Source organism: Mesocricetus auratus, unplaced genomic scaffold, assembly GCF_017639785.1.
Source record: "Mesocricetus auratus isolate SY011 unplaced genomic scaffold, BCM_Maur_2.0 Super-Scaffold_100691, whole genome shotgun sequence".
NCBI classification, from domain to species: Eukaryota; Metazoa; Chordata; class Mammalia; order Rodentia; family Cricetidae; genus Mesocricetus; species Mesocricetus auratus.
The window spans coordinates 54477811-54504018 of NW_024429267.1; the positions used below are offsets into that span (position 1 = coordinate 54477811).

At 43.1% G+C, this 26208-nt stretch overlaps 1 long non-coding RNA gene across 2 annotated transcripts in view; it reads right to left on the reverse strand.

Moving 5' to 3' along the window:
• Window positions 1–22358: 22358 nt before the first annotated feature.
• LOC110343162 overlaps window positions 22359–26208 on the reverse strand; it is a 164342-nt gene continuing 160492 nt past the window's right edge. The window contains exons 1-3 of one of the 2 annotated variants that reach the window (XR_002385359.2): window positions 24379–25155; window positions 24113–24240; window positions 22359–24005 (exon numbers count right to left, since the gene is read on the reverse strand). This is a non-coding gene — a long non-coding RNA (uncharacterized LOC110343162). Of the gene's footprint in view, window positions 24006–24112; window positions 24241–24378; window positions 25156–26208 lie in introns of those variants that run through there. The other variant, XR_005874847.1, reaches the window with a different exon arrangement.

Here is a 26208-nt window from a genome sequence, read left to right on the forward strand (position 1 = left end):
GAAATGTCCAATTAGAACATTATGACAATTCTGCTAATGGTGTTCCTAGGAGGATGCAGGCATGTGTCCTTATAGGACTGAACAGAAAACCAGCAGGGAATTAGGACTGTAATAAGGTAGATACCATTACCTACCACAGTAAGAAAATATTTATGCAAGAATACCAGAGAATATTCCAGAGTTTCCAGAACCTTCTCATCAAGAAGACCAAATGAAGAGGGTCCAACAGTCTCTCAGGACTTCTCAAAAATTGCCTGGGTTCCTTGACAATGGAGAAGGGAGGCAACAGAGAGAGGTTTAAGCCAACATCACTGAACTTTAAAACATGACTATAAATGCTAAGCAGCTCATGGATAAATAAAAATAAAGCACTTGGCAAACACCGTGAGTCCTAGCAATGCTGAGTAACAGTTATGCCTTCGAACAGAGCTATGGAACGCCACAGGGTTATTAAAAACTAGCAAGTGAGGACTTGTTCTGACCAACAGGATAAACAATGCTTCTATCGCCTTGGAGAGTCACATGACACAGTGGGGCTTCAGAAGACGGAGAACACAGGAGAGTGTGATCGCATGGGCACACACACACACACACACACACACACACACACACACACCAACCTTGCCTCCTTCCTCCTTCTCTCTCTCTCTGTTTTTGGTCTCTTTCTTTCTTACTTCCTTCCTCCCTCTGCATTTTATATTCTCATTCTTATTAACATATGAGGCAAATTTTTCAACAGTGTCATTTGACCTATGCCAAGAAAAAAACTTTAAAGTGTTCTTTCGTTCTTTCTCCTTTTCTTTTCTTTCTTTCTTTCTTTCTTTCCTTCTTTCTTTCTTTTTTTTGGGGGGTTTCGAGACAGGGTTCCTCTGTATTGTTTTGGAGGCTGTCCTGAACTCACTCTGTAGACCAGGCTGACCTTGAACTCACAAAGATCCACTTGCCTCTGCCTCCCAAGTGCTGGGATTAAAGGTGTGTGCCACCAACGCCCGGCTCTCCTTTTCCTTATATTTATGATTACTATTGTTGTGTGTATGATGTGTACTTGTGTGGGCGTGCAGCCTGCCTCAGCACATGTGTGGAGGTTAGAGGATGACTGTGAGATTGGGTCTCTCCATCCACCTCTACATGGGTTATCTAGAGCAAACTCGGGTCTTCAGGCTTGCTGAGCACTGAGGTGGCTTAGCAGCACTCTTTCTCATTGTAAGTAGCAGAGCATCTTTAAAAAGATGCATTTTACTCTTACTCTATGACTGTGTGTTGGGGGGAGTGTGTGAGCGCATGTGTGCTGGTGTTCGTAGATGTCTTCAGAAGCTGGAACCACAGGTCGTTATGAACCACCATGTGGGTCCTGGAAACTGAACTCATGTCTTCTGCGAGAGCAGTCTGTGTTTTTAACTGCTGAGGCGTCTCTCCAGCCCCACAGAATGCCCTTTAAAGCATAGTTACATAACTGGAAACCGAATTGCTTCCAAGGATGCTAGTCTAAGGCCATAGAGGAGACTGACTTTGTGAGTGGCACAATAAGTAGTCATATGACATCAACTCACTTTGTAATGTGGCTTGCTAGACGCTACCATGAGGAAGGGGGGTCTATTTTCTTATTCTATTAATTCAGACATCCCCACCACTGTCAGAAAACAAGCCCGGGTTAGGCCCATTAACATGAGAAATTATGTGAAGGAGACCCACAGTGTTGTAGTTGAACTCCAGATCCGTGGAAAGTGAATGCCCAGCCAACTTCTGAAATGAGCAGTGAGTCCCAGACAGTATTGATGATATGCCTAGCAAAATACACAGGTTATCCAGAGACACATGAGTTACATCACCTGAGATTACCAACACACAGGTTATCCCGAGACACGTGAGTTACATCAACTTAGATGAGAGGAACCCTGAAGCTGAACCATAGAGTTCTCAGCAACAATAAATTCTCCTTGTGAAGTCCCCAATTTTATGGTAGTTTCTTACACAATAATACCTAACTGATATGAACTTTCTTTCTCTCCTCAGCACTGATAACTTCCATGGACTTCATAGCCCCAGGCATCCACTCTGTACCTACTGTACATTGGCTATCACTTTTGATTGAGTGTTATCTATATATCAATATCCATTTTCACCATTATCACAATAATTTCTTATAAGTCATGTTGAGCCCCAAACCCTTAAAGAGACTGTGTAGTCATGAACAAAACTGTGGTATATCACACGGTATTTGTGAATCATCGCCTCATCAAAGTTCTGTAATGAAACTTCCCTTCTCCTCATAGTTGCCAACCTACTTTAAAGACTTGATCAGATAAATTAGTTAAGAGAAAGAAATAACTCCATTCAAATAGAAGAAAGGAAGTAAAACCATCCCTGTTTAAAGATTTTGTGACTCAAAACAAAACAAAACAAAATTCCCCCAGCCAAATGATTGAAAATATCCTTCCCATTCAGACTCAGGGAACATGAGGAAGAAGAGGCAGAAAATTTGCAAGAGCCAAAGAGGATGGAGGACACCAAGGAAAAGGGTCTTCTAAACAAAGTAGGACCAGCCAATGCACATATAAACTCACAGAGATTGTGGATGGAGCTTGCACCAGTCTAAGTCAGATGGGGTCCCAGCACTGAGAGGAGAAGTAGACACAAGTCCTAATTCATAACCCCGAAACTATCCATGATTGATAACTGATCACAAATGAAAAATTGGTTTTCTGCAACAGAGTCTCACTGGATGTTAAACCCCTCTTAAGTCCAGGCCCTGTATTCAGCCAATAGATGACAAACACAAAATTAATTCAGTGGCATTTTTGGATGTTCTTTGTATCATAATGCTTTGTCAGGGTTTTTGTTTTGCTTGGTTTTAATCTTACAAGTCCTTTTTGTATATATTATGGTTTCCAGTTTTGTATTTCTATGGGATTTCTGTGTGTGCAAACTTGTGTTTCTGAATCTATATATGTTGTTTTCTGCTTTTTCCTTGGCTCTTTTTCTTCTGTTTGTTTCTATCTTATTTTGTTATTTTTTTAGATGCCTGTTTATATTCTAATGAGAAAGAGAAAGAAAGGATGTGGATTTTTGTGGGTGGGAAAGAGGGGGAGAATCTTGGAGGAGTTGGGGGAGGGAAAACAGTAATTAGAGTATTTTGCATGAAAAATATATCTTCAAGGTAAAAAAGGATTTTTAAAACACTGGTGAAAGCCGGGCAGTGGTGGCACATGCCTTTAGTCCCAGCACTCGGGAGGCAGAGGCAGGAGGATCTCTGTGAGTTCGAGGCCAGGCTGGACCGACAGCCTCGAAAACAATACAGAGAAACCCTGTCTGGAAAAACCAAAAAAAAAAAAAAAACTGGTGAAAGATACTCAAGACACACATAAAAACATGAAAGACTCCCAAATTCTTGAATTAGAATTGGTATTATCAAGATCTCTGTACCATTCAAAATGATCTGCAGATTCAAAGTAATCCCATTATACCAGGGAAAAATACCCATCAGATCATATGAGTAGAGAAGACCTACTTGATCTTGATTGAAGAGAACAAGGTTGGGTCTTGAGAGACGGCACAGGTAGAAGAAAGGGAGGGAAGAAAGAAGAAGGCTTGCTGCACATACATAGGATCTGAGATTGAATCAGATAACCCAGGTAACGAACCCTGGCACACCCATGTGCATGTCCATAACACCAGTGCTGTGGGAACCTGGAACAGGAAGATGACAGAGACATGCTTGCTGCCCAACTAACTTCAATTTCAATGAGAGACTCTGCTTCAGGGAGTAATTGAATAGATGGAGAGTGACAGAGCAGGGAATGTGATGTTACCCTCTGGCCTGTCAGGTACATGCACCTGCAAACATGAGTTTCCATGTATACATCACACACACACACACACACACACACACACACACACACACACACACACACCAGAAATAAAAAGAAAAGAAAAAACTGGAGATATGACAATTCATCATTTCATGATTTACTTCAGAACAGGAACAACAAGATACTGACATAAGAACAAATATGTAGTCCAAAAAAAAAAAAAACAGAAGAAATGCGATGAATAAATCCATATATTTTCAGCCAAATGATGCTCAGAAAATGACATATATTTGAAAGTGAATCTTCAAAAAATGGTATGGAGAAAATTAGATGACCCAAGATATTAACATTTAGATACAAGTGGCATATAGAACTACAAACAGACAGGATAAGAACAGAATCCATAACATATTACAACAAAAATGCCAGCAATATAAGACAAAGATAATGTTGAAAGCCATGAAAGAGAAATAAGAATTAATTCATAAAGGCAAATCCATTAGAATACCAGAAAATTTCTCACCAGAAACTCTAAAGGGCAATAGATACGAAATTCTGTATTACAACCATGAACGAAAATACCTGACATCCTTTATAGCAGTACTCAGAGAACTATCCCTCAAAATACAAGGAAAAATAAAGACCTTCCAAAAACCACCATCAATTGAAACATCCATGACCATCAAGCTAACACTGTAGAACATACTTTAAGGAATCCTACACAAGAAGAGGAAAATAAACACAAACACCAGAAACAATCAAGAAAATAAATTTCACTATAACAACGACAAGCAAATAAGAATCAGAAAATAGATATTAAAAAACAATCAGGTTACAGAAATTCTTTACTATTTTTACAGTATTACTGTAGTTCTAAATGGTCTTAATTTTCCAATTAAAAGTCACAGGCTTCCTGGCTTCATTAAAAAATGAGACTCAACTATTTGCTGCTCTCAAGAAACCCACTGTACTGGCAACAACCTTTCCAGGCAGTGAGAGGACAGAAAATGCTCTGCCAAGTAAATGTCTACAGGTAAGCATCAGTGCCTATACTTTCACATCCAGAAAAACTGACATCAACTGCACTATCGGAACACAGTCCAGGAATGGAATTGTATAAGGAGAATTCTAAGAGCTTGTGAGAACACCCAAGGAAGAAAAGATGAGTCCTGTGAATTAAGTTTCTTCCAAAACACAGAACTGTTGTTGGAATGTGCTCATGCCTCCCTGGTGTAGCAGATTAGAATGAATTTATTTCAGAATATTCACTACAACAGGCTATTGGTATTTTTTCATGTACCTCTATGAAAAACCTGTTTTTTTCATGTGTGGCTTGTCCATGTGATTGTATGTAATTGAATTCATGAGAACTTTACTCAAGTGACCTTTCATTTTATTATTATTTTTTCTCCTCTCCTTCCAGCTCCCCTGCTCCCTGCTCTGTTCCCAACCCCCAATCTACCCTTCTTCTATTTCTGTTTAGGAAAGGGCAGGTCTCCCATGAGTATCAACAAAACATGAGTTATTATGTTGCAGCAAAACTAAATACCTCCCCATGTATTAAGACTGGGCAAGCTGACCCAGGATGAGGAATAGGATCCCCAAAGCCAGTCAAACAGTCAGAGATAACTACTATTCTCACTGTTAGGAGTCTCACAGGAGAACTAAGCTACACAACTGTAACATACATACAGAGTTTCTGGTTGTCAGTTCAGTCTCTGTGAGCACCTATGAGCCCAGGTTAGCTGATTCTGTGAGTTTTCTTATGGTGTCATTGATTCCTCTGGCTCCTACAATCCTTTCTCCCCCTCTTCTGCAGGATTCTCCGAGATCCACCTATTGTTTGACTGTGAGTCTGCATCTGTTTCCATCTTTTTCTGGATACAGTCTCTCTGATGACAATGGAGCTATGCATCAGTCTATATGTATAGCAGGATATTATTGGACATCACTACACTGACAGTTTCCCCTCTGGTCTTGTTTGATTCTTTCCTAGGTTTCTGGGTCATCAAGTCTGTGGACCCTATGATCCAGGCAGCAGGCCAACACCCCTTCATAACAAAAGTTATGAAGAGATCATGGATACACAGGACATAACTAAAAATGATAAAAACAGTATACAGCAAGCCAATTGCCAACATGAAATTAAATGGAGAGAAACTCAAAGCAATTCCACTAAAATAAGACAAGATTGTCCATTCTCTCTTTATCTATTGAATATAGTACTTGAGATGTAAGCTAGAACAGTATAACAACTAAAAGAAATCAAGGGGGGTACAAATTGGAGAAGTCAAAGTATCATTATTTGCAGATGATATGAGGGTATGCATAAGGGACCCCAAAAATTCTACCAGGGAATTTCTACAGTTGACAAACACCTTTAGTCAAATAGCTGCATACAAGATTAACTCAAAAAATAGGTTGAGAAAGAAATCGGGGAACCAACACTCTTTACAATAGCCTTAAATAATAGAAAATATATTGGTGTAACTAACCAGGGAAGTGAAAGAACCTGTTGACAAGAACTTCATGTCTTTGAGTAAAGAAATTGGAGAAGATATCAGAAGATGGAAAGATCTCTCATGCTCATAGATAGATAGGATTAAAATAGTAAAAATGGCCATCTTACCAAAAGAAAACTACAGATTCAATGAAATCCCATTAAAATCCCATCACAATTCTTTACAGACCATGAAAGAATAATACTCAGCTTCATAAGGAAAAACAAAGACCCAGGAGAGCTAGAATCACCCTGTACAATGAAAGAACTTCTGGAGGCATCACAATCCATGTTTTCAAGCTGGAGTACAGGGCTATAGTAAAAAGAAATCCAAATAATATGGCCTAAAATAGACATGTGGATCACTGGAATCAAATGAACATAAATCCACACACCTATGGACACCTGATTTTTGACAATGAAGCCAACATTATACAATGGAAAAAAGAAAGCACCTTCAGCCAATGGTGCGGGTCTAACTGGATATTGGCATGTAGTATGCAAACAGGAGACTTTCTTAACCCTCATTGTATAAATTATCTGAGGTTCCAAATTAAGTTGGCTGCTGCATGGGGCTTTAGTCCACCTCACTTACTAGCTCCACGTTCCCGGGTCCCTCTGCCTCTAGATCAGTGTCACCCAGCTCTGATCAGAACAAGCAGAAGGTCACTGTATATTGACTACAAGTGTACGTGCCATGGAGAACAGTGCTGTCAATTTCATAAAACAAACATTGCTAGACATAAAGGAGCAGATAGACCCCAGTACAATCTTCAACAATGTATAAATAAATCATTGGGGAGGGAATTCAACAATGGATCTTCAAAATTAAACCATACTGGAAATGTATCTACTTCTAGTTAGCTGTCAAAGTGCCAGCAGGCACAATGCAGGGAAGTAGAGGAGTAAAGGTGTTAATGGTCTTCCCCGGGTATGAACCTTATAAACTATAATTAACCTATATTAATACAAATAAAAGACTTGAGGCTGAAGAGGTACCTCAGCTGATAAAATGCTTGCCACATGTGCATGAGAACCAGTTAGATGCCTGCCATCCATAAGGAAAATTGTGTACTAAGGTACATATATGTAATCCCAGTGCTGGGCAGGCCCAGGCTGGGGGATCCCAGGGCTGTTGTGGCCAGACACTCTAGTTAAATTGAGATTACCAGGTTCGGTAAGAAACTCTGTCTCCAAAACAAGGTAGAGATCAGGTGAAGATGAAAAATCATCCTGACCTCTGACTTCTAGTTGAACATGCACACTCACAGATACACACACACACACACACACACATACACACACACATACACACACACACACAGACCTATGCACAACACAAGACAATAAAAATAAGACATTATCAGGAAATCACCTATGTTATTCAAGGCAGGGTGTGTGACTGTGTGACTGAAGCAAAGCTGTACTAATACTGTTCAAGGAAACAGAAGTCCTTAGAGAGGTGGGTACAGATTGATGGACACATTCATATCCACATTCTTTTTGTATTGGAAATATTTCCCAGTATTCCCTGTTGGCTGCTGATTAGAATTTCTATGCAGAAAAATCAACAGACATAGGATATCTGAACTACACTATCAGACTACTTCATTCAAAAGCAGCACAAATACTTCCTTCAATTGTGCTGGGAACAATGACAAAGAAGTACACAGTCACATCACTTAAAAACATTTTTATTATATCCGCATCAGCGTTTTGCCATGGGCTTTGGGTTCCCTGAAACTACTGCCAGAGAGAGTTGTTGGCTGCCATGTGGGTGCTGGGAACTGAACCCGGTCCTCTGGAAGACAAGTCAGTGCTCTTAATGCTGAGCCATCCCTCCAGCCCCCATATTTACAACACTTAAAAATGCCTAAGGGTCTGTATCATATACAGCATGTTTTCTGACCATAACATAGTGAAATCAGAAATCAGTAATACTGGAAAAATCTCTGAAAACACAAAAATGAGACAATTTGCTTCTAAAGAACCCATGGCTCACAGGATGCCTGAAAGTGTTTAAAGCTGGGTAAAAATGAAAACATGACTTGAAATTTCACAAGGGCGTGGAAACAGTGCTGAGAGGGAAAGTTCTGGCACTCGGTGCTCATGTACAAGTGAGAGAAGCCCATTTCAATTAGCGACATCTACCTCAAACAGTTAGAAAAGGCTCTGGAGAGATGGCACAGCAGTTAAGACCATTTGCTGCTTTTATAGAGGACCCAAGTTCAGTTCTCCAAAAACACGTTGGAGGCTCAAAACTACTTTAACTCCAGCTCCATAGATCGCATACCCTCTTCTAGACTTTGAGGGCATCCATCCACATGTGCCACTCATGCACACAGACAGATACATAGAAATGAAAATTAAAAGCTTTTTTTATTTTTTGGTTTTTCCAGACAGGTTTCTCTGTATTGTTTTGGAGGCTGTCCTGGAACTCACTCTATAGACCAGGCTGTTCTCGAACTCACAGAGATCTGCCTGCCTCTGCCTCCTGAGTGATGGGACTAAAGGTGTGTGCCAACAATGCCTGGCTTTAAAACCAACCTTTTAAGAAGTTAAAAAAAAAGGTAACATAGCATGGGCAAAAAAAGTCAGTAGGTAGAATTTCAATATCATAAAGTTCATTCTTTATGAAAAATTAAAACATTAAATCAGAGGATATAGTACTGTACATAAGTGATCCCCCAAACTCCATCAGATAATTCCCAGAGAAGGTCAGCATTTTCAGAATAGAGGCGAATACAAGTTCATCTCCCAAATGTCAGTAGTTTGTCTGTGAACCAACAGCGTGCATGGTGAGAAAGAGACCATGGAAACAATCAAGGTCACAGTAGCTCCAAGGAAAACATCTAGGAATAAACAAAGTAGAGGAAGTAAGAGACATCTACAAAGGAAACTTAAAATCTCTGGAGAGAGAAATTGAGGAAGACACTGAAAGGTGAAAAGATCTCCTATGCTCATGGATTGGTGGGATTGATATTGTGACAATGATTCCCTACCGAAAGCAATGTAAAGATTCAGTGCAATCCCAATCAAAATTCATAAATAAGACTGACAAGAATTTTTAAAAAAAGAAGAGCACAGCCACAATCGTGGATATCAGGGATGAAGCAGTTGGTGTGACTTCACATCTGCAAGGTAGAAGGGGAAATTACAAACAGCCTCCACTCATAAATTCAGCAATTTGAAGAAATGACAAAATTGCTTGAAAATCACAGTCTATCAAAATCCAGCCAATATGAAATGCACAGTCTGAACAGGTCTACAGCCATAGAAGAAACTGAGTTTGCAATCCAAACCTCTTTAACAGATGGACTCCCCAGACTCAGAGGATTTCACTAGAAGATTCTACCAAATCATTGTAGAATTTACAGGAATTGTTGTTCGTCGTCTCCTCCAAAAAGCAGATGAAAAGAAACCAGCTCTCAATCACATCGTGAAGCTGTGCTATTGAATTCTAAAGCTAGAAAACTAAAGAAAGGGGTGGACGAGCTGGGGATGAGTGAGGGGTGGCTTACTAATGTCTCTCAAGAACACACATAAAATTACCCAACAGAGTCCTTTCCAAGTGTTTCATTTATTTATTTTTCGTGTGTATAGATGTTTTCAACATGCATGTTTCTGCCTGGCGCCTATGGAGGCTGGATCCCCTGAGGCTGGAGCTGCAGATGAGCTGCTACCTAGGTGCTAGGAAGTGGACATGGGCCCACTTGAGGTGCTCTGAACTGCTGAGTCACCTCTCCAGGCCCTCCATCAGAACCTCATTGACCAGACTCAGGCATCCACGTCCCCAGTCTGCAGTAAGAACCGAATTGGCTCCAAGTTGCAGGAACTGTCCCTTCATTCATAATCTCCACCTTATCTGCAAAGAGCTGCCCGGTCCCATGTTAACCCTCTGGGGGAACCGTGCTTGACAAACGAGAACTGTTAGGGTATATGCTCCCAGCTACTTCAGCCCAGCGCCAACAGTTTTCTGAGGACCTAACTATGAGGACCAGAGGTGAGAAGCTATCAGAGGAGCAGAAAGGCCCTCCAGAGTCAACCTGGTTTGGGTTTTGGTCCAAGTTTTCCTCATAGTATGCTGCTACAGGCCTCCATCCTCAACAGCATCCTGCTTCCGGTTGAACCCGCTGTCACGTGACTTCTCCTAGGGCCCTGTACAGAAATGTCCATTCATCCCAGCACGCCAAGAGATGGGTTCCATCCAAGCCTAGTTTGCTGAGCCGATGTGCTTGCTGGGGTCCCTTACAGGACCACGGTGACTCAAAAGCACCCTACCCCAGCACGGGTGAGGGGACTCATGAAAGTTGCTCTCTGGGGGGGAAAGGAAACCCTGTTTTTATTTAAGATCACAATCCCCAGGGACTCAGAGTGCCTCACTGAGTAGTCATCCCTGCCGCTGCATGGAAGAATTTTCCTGAGAACGAACTTGTCACGGGTGTCAGGTGGAGGAGACAAGGCAGAGCATTCTTTTTCCTCTTCCTCCACAGTCATTTTCTTCTATTTATCTTTTGTTCTATTCTTTTCCAGTATAACGCTTTTATTGATTATTGGGGATTTCACATCACACACCCTGATCACACGCACTTCCCAGTCCTTATGTCCTTGATGCTGTCAGATTACCTTGGGGAACCATCAGTTTCTCGATTTATTTAGGCTACTAAATTGCCCCTTTTTATTTTCCTAAAGCCAAATCAACTTAGAATTCTGTTTTTTTTGAAATCATACATTTATCAAGATCAGGCTGAAGCGACCTTGACCTCTGAGAGCTCACTAAAATCTATTTGCATCCCTTACTCCCTATTCTATAGTAATTCACTTGCTTTTCCCAAGATTTCAGCAGGCTGGCAGGGATTTACAGCTTCCTTATTGCATTTTTATCTCGGTCCTTCCTTTATGTCTGCTGAGGCTTGATGGCCCCAGAAAGACCCATCTTTCTTTATACCACACCGATGCAGCCATAGATTTCATCCCCTTTCCTTTGACATGACCGCAAACCACTCACAAGGTGAGCAGGGGTGTGCCTGTGCATACGGCAGCCTTGCAGAGCCTTGAAGCTAGTGAGAGCTCATTTTGGGAAACGAATTAGTTGAACTGACTGTTAGGCATGCCTTTTTCTCTTAGATCACTTAGAGTCCCCACTTGCGGCAGAATGTTCCACTAGCTTCCTTACATGACCTCCCTGGTCCCCTACTATGTTGCCTGATGCTTTTCCTCTTCCTAGCAACCACCATACCTTTCTCAGACTTCTTATTTTCCTGGTGTCTCGGTCTAGGACTCCTCCACCCACAAATCAATCCCTTATCTCTGTCCCACTGAAGAAGGCAATGCCACTATCTGTCCCTCTTCCCACTGCTGAGAAAATAGCTGAGAAATCAATGTAAGGGAAAGAGGTTTCTTTTGCCTTGAAGTTGCAGGGGATGCAGTCCAGGATAAGGCAGAGGGGTGTAGCAACAGGAGCCGGAGGTGGCTGGTCACATGGCATCCACAGTTAGGAAACAGAGAACAATGGGTGCCCATGCTTGACTGGACTACTCCTTCACATTCAGTCCAGGACCCAAGCCTAAGGAATTACATTGTCTACATTGAGGTTGGGACCTCTCACTTGAATTAATCTAATTTAGAAAACCACTCGCAACCAGGTCTAGAGACTCGTTAACATGGTGACTTCAAACCTCATCAAATTGACAGTCCAGATTCACCACCAGAGTCACCCTAGACCTCTTTCTACAAAGTTCCCATTTAGGCAAAAACATCCTAGTTTTGTAGATGGTAGCTCCACTCTGGGCAGTGAGGACAGAGGGGTAGGAGCAGACAACCTAGAGAATTGGTGACTAAGAGTCTGTTTCTCTCTATGATAAGCAATCTCAAACTCTGCATTCCAGGTAGTTTGGACTAGATGAGCCTTTGCTATGCAATGGGGGCCGGCTGCCCTGTGCCTTGTTAAGACATCCGTAAGCTCACACAAACACTGTTCCCTTGCCATAAAAGTAAAGAGTGCATCAGAGCACTCCAAAGATCCTACAGAGGTCAAAATGGCCGCTGGCTGAGACACCCTGCTCTCTGGGACCCTCTATAGTAACTCACAACATAGAAGAAGGCACAATATCACGACAGCTAGGGGCCTGATCTGCTCGGTATGACAGTCAATGAACAGAACATTAGCAGTTTGAATTCTGTAGCTCTAAAGGATCACCAAAAATCCAATCTCAGCAGGAAGTGGAAAAGCAAACGCATATTCAATGTCCTAATTCGTTTTTAAAAAATAATGAACTTTGGCACACAGCTTTAGTGATAACACTTCATACCACATAATTAGTATTTAGGAAATGTTTTAAAGATAAGACCATTCAAATTATTAGGGGAGATTTTACAGCCTATATTGTTTAGAGAATGAATTCTGCTCAAAGATACTCTGACTTTCCAGACATTGAGCTCTACTCTTTTCTCTCTAATTACTTGTTAATGATATCATATTACATTGATTAGTTCCTGATCTTGTACTCATCAATATGTGTTTGCCAAAGATGGTCTTTTATGTTACTCTGACATAAATAGTTTTGAACATTTACAAAGCCATATTGGGTTCTCAACTGGAGGGCATAAGAAAAAGTACAGGAGAATTAGATTAGATGTGTCCTAAGCAAGAATGACTGAAATGTTGCAGGGCATGAGAATCAAATTAGTGTCGAAAAATTTCACTGAAGACTCCACCCACACTCTGTACTAGATGCGAGGCAAACTGGCAACACTCTAGTTCTGAGAAGCTGGGGTCACTGTCAGGGTGTCTTTAGGGGAGATGGTTCAGTAGTTAAGCACTCACGCTGCTCTTACAGAGGACCTGAATTCTGTCCCTAGCACCCACAACTGCTTGTAACTCTAGTTCCACAGACACTTGATAGCTTTGTCTGGTGTCTGTGGGTACCGTATATGATTTATACTCATACGCTCACATATATACACATGAAATAAAACTAAAAAATGTTTTAAGCGGTCTCTATATATGAGCTAAGAATATAACGGGACCTATGCAAGACATTTTGTTTCAGCAGAGTTTCAAATACATTGGTGGGCATCTCTTTTAACAACAGGGGTCACGAGAGAAAGATGAACTCCAGACCCAAGCTGCTGATGAAATTGAAACTTCTGATTCATCCCCCATGCTTAAGTCTGGTTTGGAAACCAGGAAGAACCAAGACATCTGGCTGTTTGCAAGGTGACCCATGGGGATGTGGAGTTGGAAAGCCATCCAGACTGGATTACTAAGTCCTCACAAACATGGGCCAGTGGGTTTTTTATTGTTTAAAACATGTATTTATAGAAAGTGATTTATCCAAGGATATCCCAACACCTCAGAAGTCCACATAAACAGAGAATGTGGGGACTGGGGAAATAGATCTTGTGGAAGAGCTTGGCCTCTGACCTGAGCTTGATCTTCTGAACCCACGTTTTGAAAGCTGGGATTGACAGTAGGTACTTGCAACCCTAGCTCTGGGGAACTGGAGTCAGGGAGATCTCTGGGACTCTCCCTCTGCTGGCAGGAGGCAGTCTGGCCGATGTTCTCTTTAGCATTAAGGCTTTTCAGGGTTCTTCTCGGGATGCTTCCCAGCTCAGGGTTGCATGCGGCTGTTTGTTATTTAGGTCAAGGACATCCTGTGAGTTTGGCCCCCATCACTTACAAGGTGGAGGAAGTTAAGAAGATTGTGAAGATGAACAGTGGGAATGGCTGTCATGAGGCTCTGCAAAACGGGGGGAAATGTGTGGATCTCTTCCTTAGAGCTGTGGGGCCTAGCAGGGGAAGGGCTGAAACCAGGCTGGGGCTGAAACTCAGTTGGCAGAGAGCTTTCCTAGCAGGCATGAAGCCATGCGTTTGATCCTCGGAACTGCATAAACCAGGTGTAATGGCACACACCTGCAGACCCAGCACTTAGGAGACGGAGGCAGGAGGATGAGGAGATTAAGGCCATTCTCAGCTGTATAATAAGTGTGAGACCCATGAAACTGTCTCAAAGAGAGAGAAAAATAGAGAAAGAGAGAGAGAAAGAAAAGTGGCTGAGAATTAGTTATCATGGGCCAAATAGAGCTGTAAACACGTCACTTGTCAGGGTTGGCCCACAGAGACTTGAAAGAGTTTGGGTCTGTGGCCAAGCAAAAATTCATAGATACTGCTTGAAAATCCTAAACTGCGATTTTTAAAAACAACACCCACACACCTGTCACAGCATTCCTCAAAGAAACTACAGGTAACAGTAGAAAACTTTAACCACAGTCCCTCCTACTACCTACCATACTGTGCCACGTGGCAGATGCCATTTATCAAAATATTTAAGGTTTTAATCCAAATGCTCTCCGGATGTGTGCACTGTCTGTGGCCTCAGTCTGTGCCAGAGTTTCCCAAGTGTTGCGTGGGTAAGCCCACACAGACATAGATTTGCACCTGATACCGAGGGAGCCGATCCCACTGTGTGTTCGCAGGTTCACTCACACCGGTGCGTCCCAGGGGAAGCTGATCTCTTGGCAGCCACTCTACAGAGGGAGTTCAGCAATGGGCACTCAGCCTTCAGATTCTCTCCTCCACAGAGAGCAGGCACTGCACCAGGGTCGCACAATAGAGCCAACCCTGTTAGTGCAGGTGTGCATGAGCCAGCCCCGAAGTCGTAAGCATGGGAGAGCTGTCTGCATTCTCATCTGGTGGACCAACACTATGGCTGTCCAGGGTTATGACTTGGCCCGTCCCACCATCCACCCCATCTATGATCTGTTGCACTTGAAAGGACCTGACCCGCAGACCCAAAGCTGCAGGATCTCCACAACACAGGGCACCAACAGGATATACAGCAAGGGCCCAGCATCAACAGTGTGGTAGAAACTGGAGGCCTCAAACCAGATCAATGACTCTTTGCAATGAACACTTGCAAGTAAAGATTATGGACAAAGGGATTTACAGTATGACTCTGTGTCACACTGCTGCTTCCATGATGAGAATTTTAATTTGTTCCCTCCTTAAATTTTGTTTGATTTGGAGTTGGGGGTACAGGGGCAGAGGGCATATCAGAAGGAACAGGGAAATGAGTGGGATCAAGATACATGATGTAAGACACATAATTAAAAAAAGAAAGAAAATATCCCTCCCCCGACACTTTGGGAATTTAGACTCGTGTGTGTGTGTGTGTGTGTGTGTGTGTGTGTGTGTGTGTGTGTGTGCGTGTGCATGCACATGTGTGCAAGTACCCAAAGAGACAAGAAGATGACATCAGATCCCTGGACCTAGAGTTATAGGTCACTGTGAGCCTCCTAACATGGGTGCTGGAAAGCAAACTCAGATCCTCCTTAAGAGTAACAAGTCCTCTTAACCACTGAGGTATCTCTCCAAGCCCACTCTCATTTTTGTCTCTATCACAGGTAGGCACTGCAGAATGGTTGAAGAAAAATAAACATATCTTATGCAAATGGCATTATTCATTTACTAACTCATATATTAAGGCCATGATGGCTAGAACATTTTATTTTAACCTGAGAAAGATGACTGCCATTCATTAACAAAGCAACCATGTTTTCTACTATCCAATCAGAAAGACATAGCAGTCAGGAGAATGAGTACGGAGTAGTGAAACACAAACCCCAAAGCCCAGCTACAGATCTGACCCAGAGTAAAACTGCTGGCGAAGTAGAAGTAAGAAACAGAACGGATCTGTGAAGATCCAGCTCCCTCTTTTACTTGTCCCTCCTGACCCAGGGCACAGGGCCAGGTCATTGACTGGCCTTGTCCCCAGAGCATAGATCCTTTGCTGTATATTATGACAGCTGTGTTTTATTAGAAGCCAAGAATTCCTTGTCTTAGTTTAGAAGTCCTTCCTTCAAAAGTATTCCCACTCCACTGATGAAGGAAAATGGCCTTTGATCCCTTTGTCTTTTCATTAGTTTCTTTCTGCCTTTCTTTGCAAGGAAATTTATTACATCAAGTGCAGGGACAGTGAGGAGGAAACCGAGGAAATCACTTGTGTTGCTTTTCATCTAAACCACTGGGGAAAGCTCTTTTCTGAGACCCAGCTGTAGGCCTCCTGACGCACCCACCTTAGCATTGACAGCCCTTGGAGCTAACATCTGAGGCTAATAATGGGCTCTTGTTTCCTCTCTAGTGCTTTAAACTCTGAGGGGTCTCCTATCCTGCTGCTGTGACTTAGATGAGTGTCACCTTCAAGGTTCATCAGGACACTTAATCCCCTGATGCCATGGTATGAAGAAGTGCAGCTTTAGGAAGTGGTGAAAATCATGAGGGCTCTGCCTTCACAGATGGGGTTGTCACTCTTAGGAAAGCGCTTAAGGCAGAAGGGGGCACATGGACGCAGCATCCCTCCCTTCCAGAGGATTCAACAGCTTCATCTTGGAAACTGGGACCAAGACTCCACTAGGTACCAAACCCATTAAGTTTTTAATCTTGAGTTTCTCAGCCACCAGAGGCATGAGAGATAGATTTCTATTTTTATAAATCACCCTGCTTGGATATTACAGTACTACAAACTCAATGCTCAGACATGAAGACGAATGTCAAACGCTCTTTATAGTCCTGCATTCCAGTAATACTTAATGAGATGGATAGTGAGCCCAGGACGCAGGAAGCAGTGAACTGAAGCCGGACAAGCGGGTTGGGAAGAGGAAGCAGGCAGCTAACTGAGATGCCCAGAGGCATGCAGATTGGGGGTGTTCTACGTTCTATGACGGCAGAGAAATGAAGATTCAGTGAGGGAGTGGACTGGTGGGGGGATGTCCTTCTGTGTACATGTTTCTCGTATTGGTTGATGCATAAAACACTGTTTGGCCTGTAGAGGCAGGGAGATATGTGGGGCTGGGAGACAGGAGAATTCTGGGAAAGGCAGGCAGAGAAAGGCTGCAAAACAAAACAAAACAAAACAAAACAAAAAACCACCATGTAGCTGAGGAAGGAGCAACAGGTCCAGACCCTTCTCCAGTGAGATGAGACCATGTGGAAATACTTAGATTAATCGAAATGGGTTACGATGAAGACAGAGCTAGACCTAGCCTATGGCAAATAGTTTTAGAATTAATAGAGTGTCTGTGTGTTCATTTGGGGTTTGAAAGTGGCGGCAGGACTTGGGAAGGACAGGAAACTCCAGCAACAGAAAGGAGGGTGGATTACTGATCTATGCCTTCTAGAAATAATGTTTTAGCTTGTGACTGTGCAGAATGAGTTCCCCAAGAGAAAACCAAAGAGCCGGGGAACAAAGAAAGAAGACTCTAGAAGAACATCTACCTTCGGGGTCAGAGAGAAGAGCAAAAGAACAGAAGAGTTTTGTCAGCTGGCCCCCAAATAAATGGACACACCTGCGCCAAATGTCAGAAGTTCAGGTCCCTAACAATAGCACAAATGAATGCAGTGATTTATCTTGCAGCCAGACTCTCCCTACAGGATCACAGAGTCTTATTAATGTCAGTCACAGCATTCAGCTATTAGAGCTGCTTATTATTTCTGTTGAGGGGATAGCCAGGATGGCTCTTGCCTCCTCTTAGGAGGACAGAGAGCCTTCTGTCAGAGACAGCAAGTAAGGGAGAGATGGGGGGGTCCAAACTTAAGATGAAATCAAGACTCTGAAGTTTCAAGCCAAAACACACTTTTGGCTGCTATTTATCCCTCTAGTCCTGGGATTTTTTCTTTTTCTGGACGAAATTGCAGTGGTATTTACAGTAGAAAGAACTTTCTTAAATGAATGATGGACTTCCATATAGTTTAAAATTGGAGTCTTCATACTTTCATGTGTGGCAGTCAGAAGACAACCTGGGATGTTCTCACCGTTCACCATGGTTGAGGTAGCATGTTTGGCTGCTGCATGGTTGGTCCAATCAGCCATCTGGAGAGTTCTCCCATCTCTGCCCCTGTCTTGTAAGAGCTCTGTGATTATGGACAACACTACTATATCTGGCTTTCTTTACATGCTTCTAGGAGTTCAAACCTAGGTTTTCACGTTTTTTGTTTTTTTGTTTTTTTTTTTTTACAGCAAAACCTTTACCTGAGCTGCCTCTGCAACCCTGGAGAGAACCACAGCACAGAAACATGTGAACACAAACTTAGGATCTCAAACCTATGCTTTTCAAACTGTTACTGGGGTCAAGAGGTAGTAATAACCTGCTCAGGTGGACAACACCAATCTGCAGTCCTTGGGAGTTTCAGAGCTTCTCAGCACAAAGATCCTAGCTAAAAGTAGGGAAAAGTGAATGATGCCCCCAAAACAAACTAGACACCCAACCATAACAACAGCTGTGCTTTCCCTATTCAAAGGTAGAAAATGAGCAGCTGAGTTGTCTGATTTTTTTTTCAAATAGGAAATTTGGCCCCTAAAATTTGAGTAGACAGTCAAGGATTTCTTTCTCACCCCAGGTCCGGCCCAAGCTGGAAGTTACTTTCACTGGTTTAATCTAAAATGCAGTTGGAAATTAACACAATAACTGTTTGCTCTCCCCACTCTAATGGTTTTGAGTGAAGGTGAAGTGGATGGCTAAGAACAGGAGCGCTCCATCCTCACTGTTGTGAGGACACAGCCCTCGCCTCTCACAACACCGACACGGATCAAGAACATGAAATGACTGCTCCTGTGCCTCCGTTTACCTCACCAACACATTACACGGTGTCATTTACTGGGAACTCCATAGAGAAACTACATTTCTTTGGTCATATCTTTCTACTTTACCAAGTTGACATTTTCCCATGTTTATCTTTAAAAGCAGAAGTGGTGGGTCAGCCTGACATGCTTTCTAGACCATCATAACTTGACTTGGAGAATTGGTCTGAGCGGATAATACTAATGACAAAAAAAAGAAAGAAGCCCTGTCTACAAAATTGCCATAGCAGAAAAAGCAAGCCTCTTATATAAAAACCCTGACCAATGTGTTAGCTATGCCACATAATATTCAATAGCTCCCTCCACAACACAGGCGAACACACACACACACACACACACACACACACATCAAAAGCTGGCAAACAGATAGCATCTTGGAGTGCCCAGGAATGGGGTTTGACAAGAGGCAGGCACTTTGGGCAGACTCAATCAATGTTAATTGACAAGGAAGGGATCCAAAGGCAAATAGGAATCCTTGAACTCCATGTGGGTGGGGGTGGGGACCTCTGGCTGCAGACCTTCTCCTTTTCCCCTCACCCCCTTAGATTTAATTACTTGTTCCAGTTGGTGCACTGTAGTCTGACTTGCTGTCATTAGTTTTGGACTGATCCCACCTGTTAGTTGAGGATTTCCTATAAAAATGAAATGTCCCTTGACTGCAGAGACAGGAAGTCCTACTTTGCCAACCTGATCTCAGATGTACCTACCTACTCCTGCTTGTGGTGGGGGTGATGGTGGAGGTGTGTGTTTCTAGTTTCTATCTGTGCAACTGTGTGTGTGTCTGTGTGTGTGTACTTGTACACAGAGAGGAAACAGGAGGTACAAGATGAAAGAGGGATGATAACACCATGTGATAGAACAGATTAATATAGATGGGTTAATTTAAGTTAAAAGAACTAGTTAGGAACAAGCCTAAGCTGTAGTTTAAGCTTTCATAATTAATAAGAAGTCTCTATGTCATTATTTGGGAACTGACTGATGAGACAGAGAAAGACTTACCCCAGGGCCCTTCAACTCTCCACCATGGATTCGGCACATGAAGCCTCACCTTTCTCTGAGGGACAGATGGTAGTCAAGGGTCACTGCAGTAAGGGGTGTCAATTCTTCAGTGGGGTAGCTACTGAAATGCCAACCATATTCCTGTAAGTAACCACTCACCCACCTACAAGCAATCAACCCCAACTAAACTCAATGTCTCTCTCTCTCTCCTCTCCCCCACACAGAGAGAGAGAGAGAGAGAGAGAGAGAGAGAGAGAGAGAGAGAGAGAGAGAGAGAGAGAGAGAGAGAGAAAGAGGGGCAGACAGAGGCAGACAGACACACATACACACAGAGAGACAAAAAGAAACACACAAAGACACACATGAAGAGGAGAGAGGCTTGTTGGGAAGCAGAATGGTTCAACATAATGGGTGGGGTTGGGATAATAGGGGGTGAATGGCTAAAATTCATTATATACCTTTATGAAATTGTCAAAGAATGAATAAAAACAGTCGCTGAGCACACTGGGAAGAGCCCAAGCTTTGGAGTGGTGTATGCCTCTACTTCCCCAACTGTACCTCATAAGTCACACAGCTTGGCCTGGTTCCCTATCCACTTCATGCCTGTTTCTCCCACATGGAACAGGGGTACCTACTTCATGCTGCCATTACAGATATGAAATGACCCAATGCTCCTAAAACATTATGTCCAGTGAGTAACATTATATGTACACAATTATTAGCACAGTGGTTCTCAACCTTCCGAAGACTAGAACTCTTTAATACAGTTCCTCATGTGCTGACCCTCCACACCATAAAATTATTTTCATTGTTAATTCATAACTAATTTTGCTACTGTTATGAATCATAATGTAAATATTTTTGGAGATAGAGGTTTGCCAAAGGGGTCACGACCACAGGTTGAGGACCATTGTATTAGTTTATTGTCATAGTTAATAGCACAATTATGACAATTACAAGGTAGAAAGGGGAATTGGAGAGACAGCTCAACTGTTAAAGGCTAAGTCTCACAACCAACACTTCAAAAGTTCACTTCCCAGTGCCCATGGCAAAGCCTGTCCCTCCAACTCCCTTGTGACCACACCAATGTAGAAAGTAGAAAGTGTTTTTCTTGTCTTGTCTGTCTTCATGTGCTGGAACTGTGTCTGTAATGCTGAAGGCAATCAGGAAAAGCCTTTGCTGCACTGTAGACTGGGTAATCTTAGCCCTTGCCTTCACATTTTGGTTCTTCCAAAGTCTCAGGGGTGGTGATGGAGAGTGTCAGACATGCTCAAGCTTTATTCCTACAAATGTGCCAAATATCCTCCAAAGTAGCAATCTGTGGGGTGACATCCGCAAGGAGAAAGTAACTTCCTGGTCAGTATTTAGAAGGAGGCATTCACCTAGCATAATCATGGCATGTACCTGAATTGCAAACGGGGAAACTAGTACCCCAAATCTTTATGTACAAAGTCATTTTCTTAAATATATATATATATATTTACATATATATATACAGTGTGTGTGTATGCGCCTGTGTACAAATACATGCAAATATATGCACACATATCACTATATACATATGGAGGGAAGTGTCAGTCCACATCTTCTACCCTGTATGAGACAGACTCTCTTGTTCTCTACCGCATATACAAGACTAGCTGGCCCATGCTCTTCCAGGGACTCTCCTGTGATGACCTCCTATCTCAAGTTCTGGGACTATACATACACACTATCATACCCACTTTTAAGTGGGTTTGGGAGACCCGAACTCAGGTCCTTCTGCTTGTGTGCAAGTTGTTCCCTCGCCACCCATAGTAAGTCCTTTTTTATGAAGAAGATAGTGTCATCTCTGTGAGAGATGAAAGAGGTTGGACCACTTTCACATGAAGAGAAATTAAGATACCTGGCTATGTGACCAAGGTGGGAACTGCAGCATCTCAACTCCTGACATGTGGACCATAAATCTTCACTTTTCTTTTAATATCCTTAAGCAGACAGGACTATGCTGCTACTCTGAGGCCATCTAAGTGTGCTGAGTCACTCTGTTCTTCATTTACAATGAAATAATTACTTATTGGGTATGGCCACATCCCAAAGTGTTTGCCTGGAGCTCACTAAGTAGACTAGGCTGGCTGGCCAGTGAGCACTAAGGATCTGAGGCTTGTCTGCCTCCACAATGCTGGGACCACAAGGTACCATGTCCACTTTGGGGATTTTGGTTCCTTGTTTTGATGTGAGCTCTGAGCATCAAATTCGGGTCCTAGTGTTTGGATGGCAAGTACCTTATCAACTTAGGCATCTACCAAGCCCCTTAATGCCACTTCAGAAAGAGTGGTCTGGCTTGATATAGCTGAGATCCCTGGCAGACGAAGAAACCTCTTGTATGTCTCTACTGGACTTTCTGACAAAACACTATAGACACACTTGGGAAGGAATTCAACAAAGACTTTATTGCTGAGTCAACCAAGGTATTTTATTGTAAGGCAGACATAGTTACAGCACAGACACAGAAACAGCCCCCCTTGCAAACTCCACTGAAGAAGCCTGCCCTTTCTTTAGCTCTTCCAAGGTCCACAGAGGCCTGAATGACGCAGTTGGGAAGGTCCTACTTGACCTAAGAAAGTGACCGTGCAAAATCACCCAAAATTGCCCAAGAGATTCAAAGCCATTGAAAGCCACTTTTGATATTTAAAACATTGTCTACTGTTGCAGCTGCAGGATCAGAGAGAACCTAAATCTCAGACTGTGAGATGTATGTTTCTTTGTAGTTCAACATTCATGCCAAACAATTCTCACCAGCCCCTGGTGTAACACACGCTTGACTGTGTTTTAAGTATTGCTGGTGCCACAGTTAGAGAAGTCTTTGGTAGCTAAGCAACGTGGCTCCTGTATGCCATCATCTGAATCCAAACTTGAGAAAACAGAAAAGACGTGAATTTTTAACCTAAAGATAAGAATGACGCTAATCCAACCATATGGCCCCATTTACTACCTAGCCTGATACCTCAGATCAGGAACTCTCCAGGAACAGAGTATTATGTTTTCAGTGGCAGCAGAGGCCAATTAAGGGGAAACTATTTCCTTAAGACCAGAAAGTAACTTGGGTAGATACTCAACATCCTAGCTGGGCAGGTCAATCACCAGGCTACAGGACCATTCCTTGGGAAGGTAGGGACACCTTAACTCTTTAGAGGGATAAGAGGAATAATTAGCCCTTTAATGAGATAATAATGTGTTTTCCTCTCCAGAATCCCCCTCTCTATTGCAATCCCTCATAAAGCTGTAGCCCAGCAACTTGGGAAGAGTGCCTGCCTTTCTCAACTCCTCAGAAAACCGGACTCTTCTCTTCTCTCCATTTCATTCCTGAGCACTTCAGCCTTCACTCTTTCTTTAAAGCCCTACCCCCTCTGCCCTCCCACCCTGACCCATGTGGCTGCTTCTTTGCCATATGGCTGACCTTCATGTTGCCTTAACTTAAGCGGCAGGGCTGCATTGTCTCCTCCATCTTCTGCCTCTGGGCAGCTGCTGAGATTTAGTTTGCCTTCTCGTGTGTGTGCGTGCGTGCGTGCGTGCGTGCATGTGTGCGTGTGTGTGTGTGTGTGTGTGTGTGTGTGTGTGTTTAATGCAATAACAAATGCCCTTAAACTTCTTTGGTGTCGGTTTTTATATTATTTTTATTAATGGGTCTTAAGAGCTCCACAAGCTGACTCTGATTCCCCAGGTGGCATGCAGTGACTCTGGTAGGACTCTCCTAAGTCTTTAGTAACATGTCATAAACACAGATAATTTGAAGACAAAATTATACCTATTAAAGAGTTCCTGTTTACAATTCCCTGAGTCAAGAAAAGAGAAACACAGGGAGGGGAGGGACGGAGGGACGGAGGAAGGGAAGGAGGGAGGGACAATTGGATTCAGAACTGGCGTCCCAGGACTTCAGTCTGAAGTATTTCAGGTATAGTTTCATTCTGCGAGCTTCTTGATTCCATCCTATGATCAATGACACTTTCCTCGCCATGTTTCATTGACTTCCAGGAAACCTGAGAAGTGGTCCGTCAACTCTCTAGCCAAGTAGTGGGTCTACAGAAGGACACACAGGGAAATGTTCGTTAGGAATGGATGCAAACAGCATGGTCATTGAGGAGATAAGGGGCAGAGGGCAGAGGGCAGAGGAGATGGGTCCTCACCTCCTGGATTGCTTCTCTGGCCTCCTCTCCAGAAGGGGGTTTGTGCACTCAAACTGCCAGTGGTTTAGAATTTGGTGGATTCTTCAGTGATCACAATGGAGTCCATCACCTTGCAGGCCATACAATCTCTGTTGATAAGAACATAGAATAAATCTTTGGGCATCAGTGACCTGTGGAATCATGTTCTGTGTGGAATCGTACATAACAGACACACACAGAGGAGGGATGTGAGGACAAGAGAATAAAACTCAGAGAGGATACACTACCTGCCGCCTGTCCCTGGGATTCCCCTAGGCAGTTGTGTCCTGGACTGGAGACTTGAAGTGATTTCTAGGACCTCCCAGACGTCTCAAAGGTCTGAAGGGACAGGAGGCATCATTCCACTGCCATGTGGATACCTGAACTCAGAACTCAGCTCCTTCATAACCTTGGCCAGCCTTGCCCCAACTCTCCTGAGTGGATTCTGTCACTGAAATACTACACAATAGAGCAAAACGCAGTTGGAAATTAATAAGATGTTCTCCATGGGCCCCTTGTCCTGGGGTGGCCATCAGGGGAAGACTGGGAAGACGGGCTCAGGGGATATCAACCTCATGGGTTTCTCTTTAGCATATTCCACGGTGAAGTCACCTCACTATTTGGCTTTCCACGGAGCTTCCAAAGCCCTAAGCAGATCCCTTCTAGCCCGCAGTCCATTCCTTGACTCGATCTAATGCAGCTTGTGGCTCTAGGGACCACATAGAACATGGAAGACGTTTCTATCCCAGCTGGGTTTCCCACCTGAGACAGAGCACACCAAACTGGAGTGTGAGAGACACAAGAGACACATGGGTCTACTCATGACTCTCTTCTCCCTGCCTCAAGTCACGGAAAGCCCAGCATTACCATTCTGTCATTCACAGAGCCCATGTCCCCAGAACACCAGGTGGCTGGCAAAGGTAAACTACCCAGCTGAAATCGGAACACTACTGTAGCTGGAGTTCTTTCTGCCAGGTCCTGCTGCTGCTTCAGTCCCAAATAAACACACAGACACTATACTAATTATTAAACTGTTGGCCAATGGCTAGGGCTTCCTATTGGCTAGCTCTGTCTTAATTATTAACCCATTTCTATTGATCTAAGTATTTTCACGTGGTCTTGGCTTACAGGAGAATGCCCAGTATGTCCTATCCTCCCAGTCCCTCCATGGTGTCTTTCCTCTCTCTCTGCCTACCTTTCCCAGAATTCTCCTCATCTCCTAGTCCCACCTATCTTCCTGCCTCTACTGGCTATTGGCCAAACAGTGTTTTATTCATCAACCAGTAAGAGAAACATATACACAGAAGGGCATCACCCATCATGCTACCCAGAGATCAAAGCATCCATTGAAATTCGTCCACACAAAAGCAGCTTCCAATAGCATCCCAAACTGATAGGCTACTGCAGCACTCTCTGTGATGACAGAAATACCTGACACTGGGAATCCCTAGTCACCTTTAGCCATGGAGCTCCCAAAATGCTGCATTCCCGACGAAGGAATAGGTGTTGAGATTTGATTTGAGTTGAAGTAATCACACTGGTTTAGTGGCTATCATGTTGCAGGCTTATTATGTCACTCGGGTGATGGTTTCACTCTTGGAAATGACTTGATTTTCCCCAGACAGAAAGTCATGGTTGAAGATTTAGGCAAAGGATAGGGTGGAGTTCATAACCAAGCACATTGTTTCTCGCCCAGAACTCAGGGCCTCTGTGAACCTTCCTGCACAGCCACCTCGTTTCTGTTACAGAGACATGGAACTACCGTATCATGCAACACAGCATATGTGACTGGCTGCGTCTCACACACCTTGTATAATGCAAAGTGAAGCTGTATCACATGTAGATATAGAATACATAAATTCCTTGCTCTGTGTTTCATGAGCAAGCAGGAGAAAGAGGAAAAAGGAATTTTTCACACTGCGTTGAACTCTAAATGTATGTTATGGAGTGAACATGCAATCAAAGGCACCATCTTCTTTATTTTTAATCCCAATGACCCATCACAGTTTCAGTATACTCTTAAAAATGCTTATCTGTACACACGTGTATATATTCATGTGTGCATGTACACATATGAG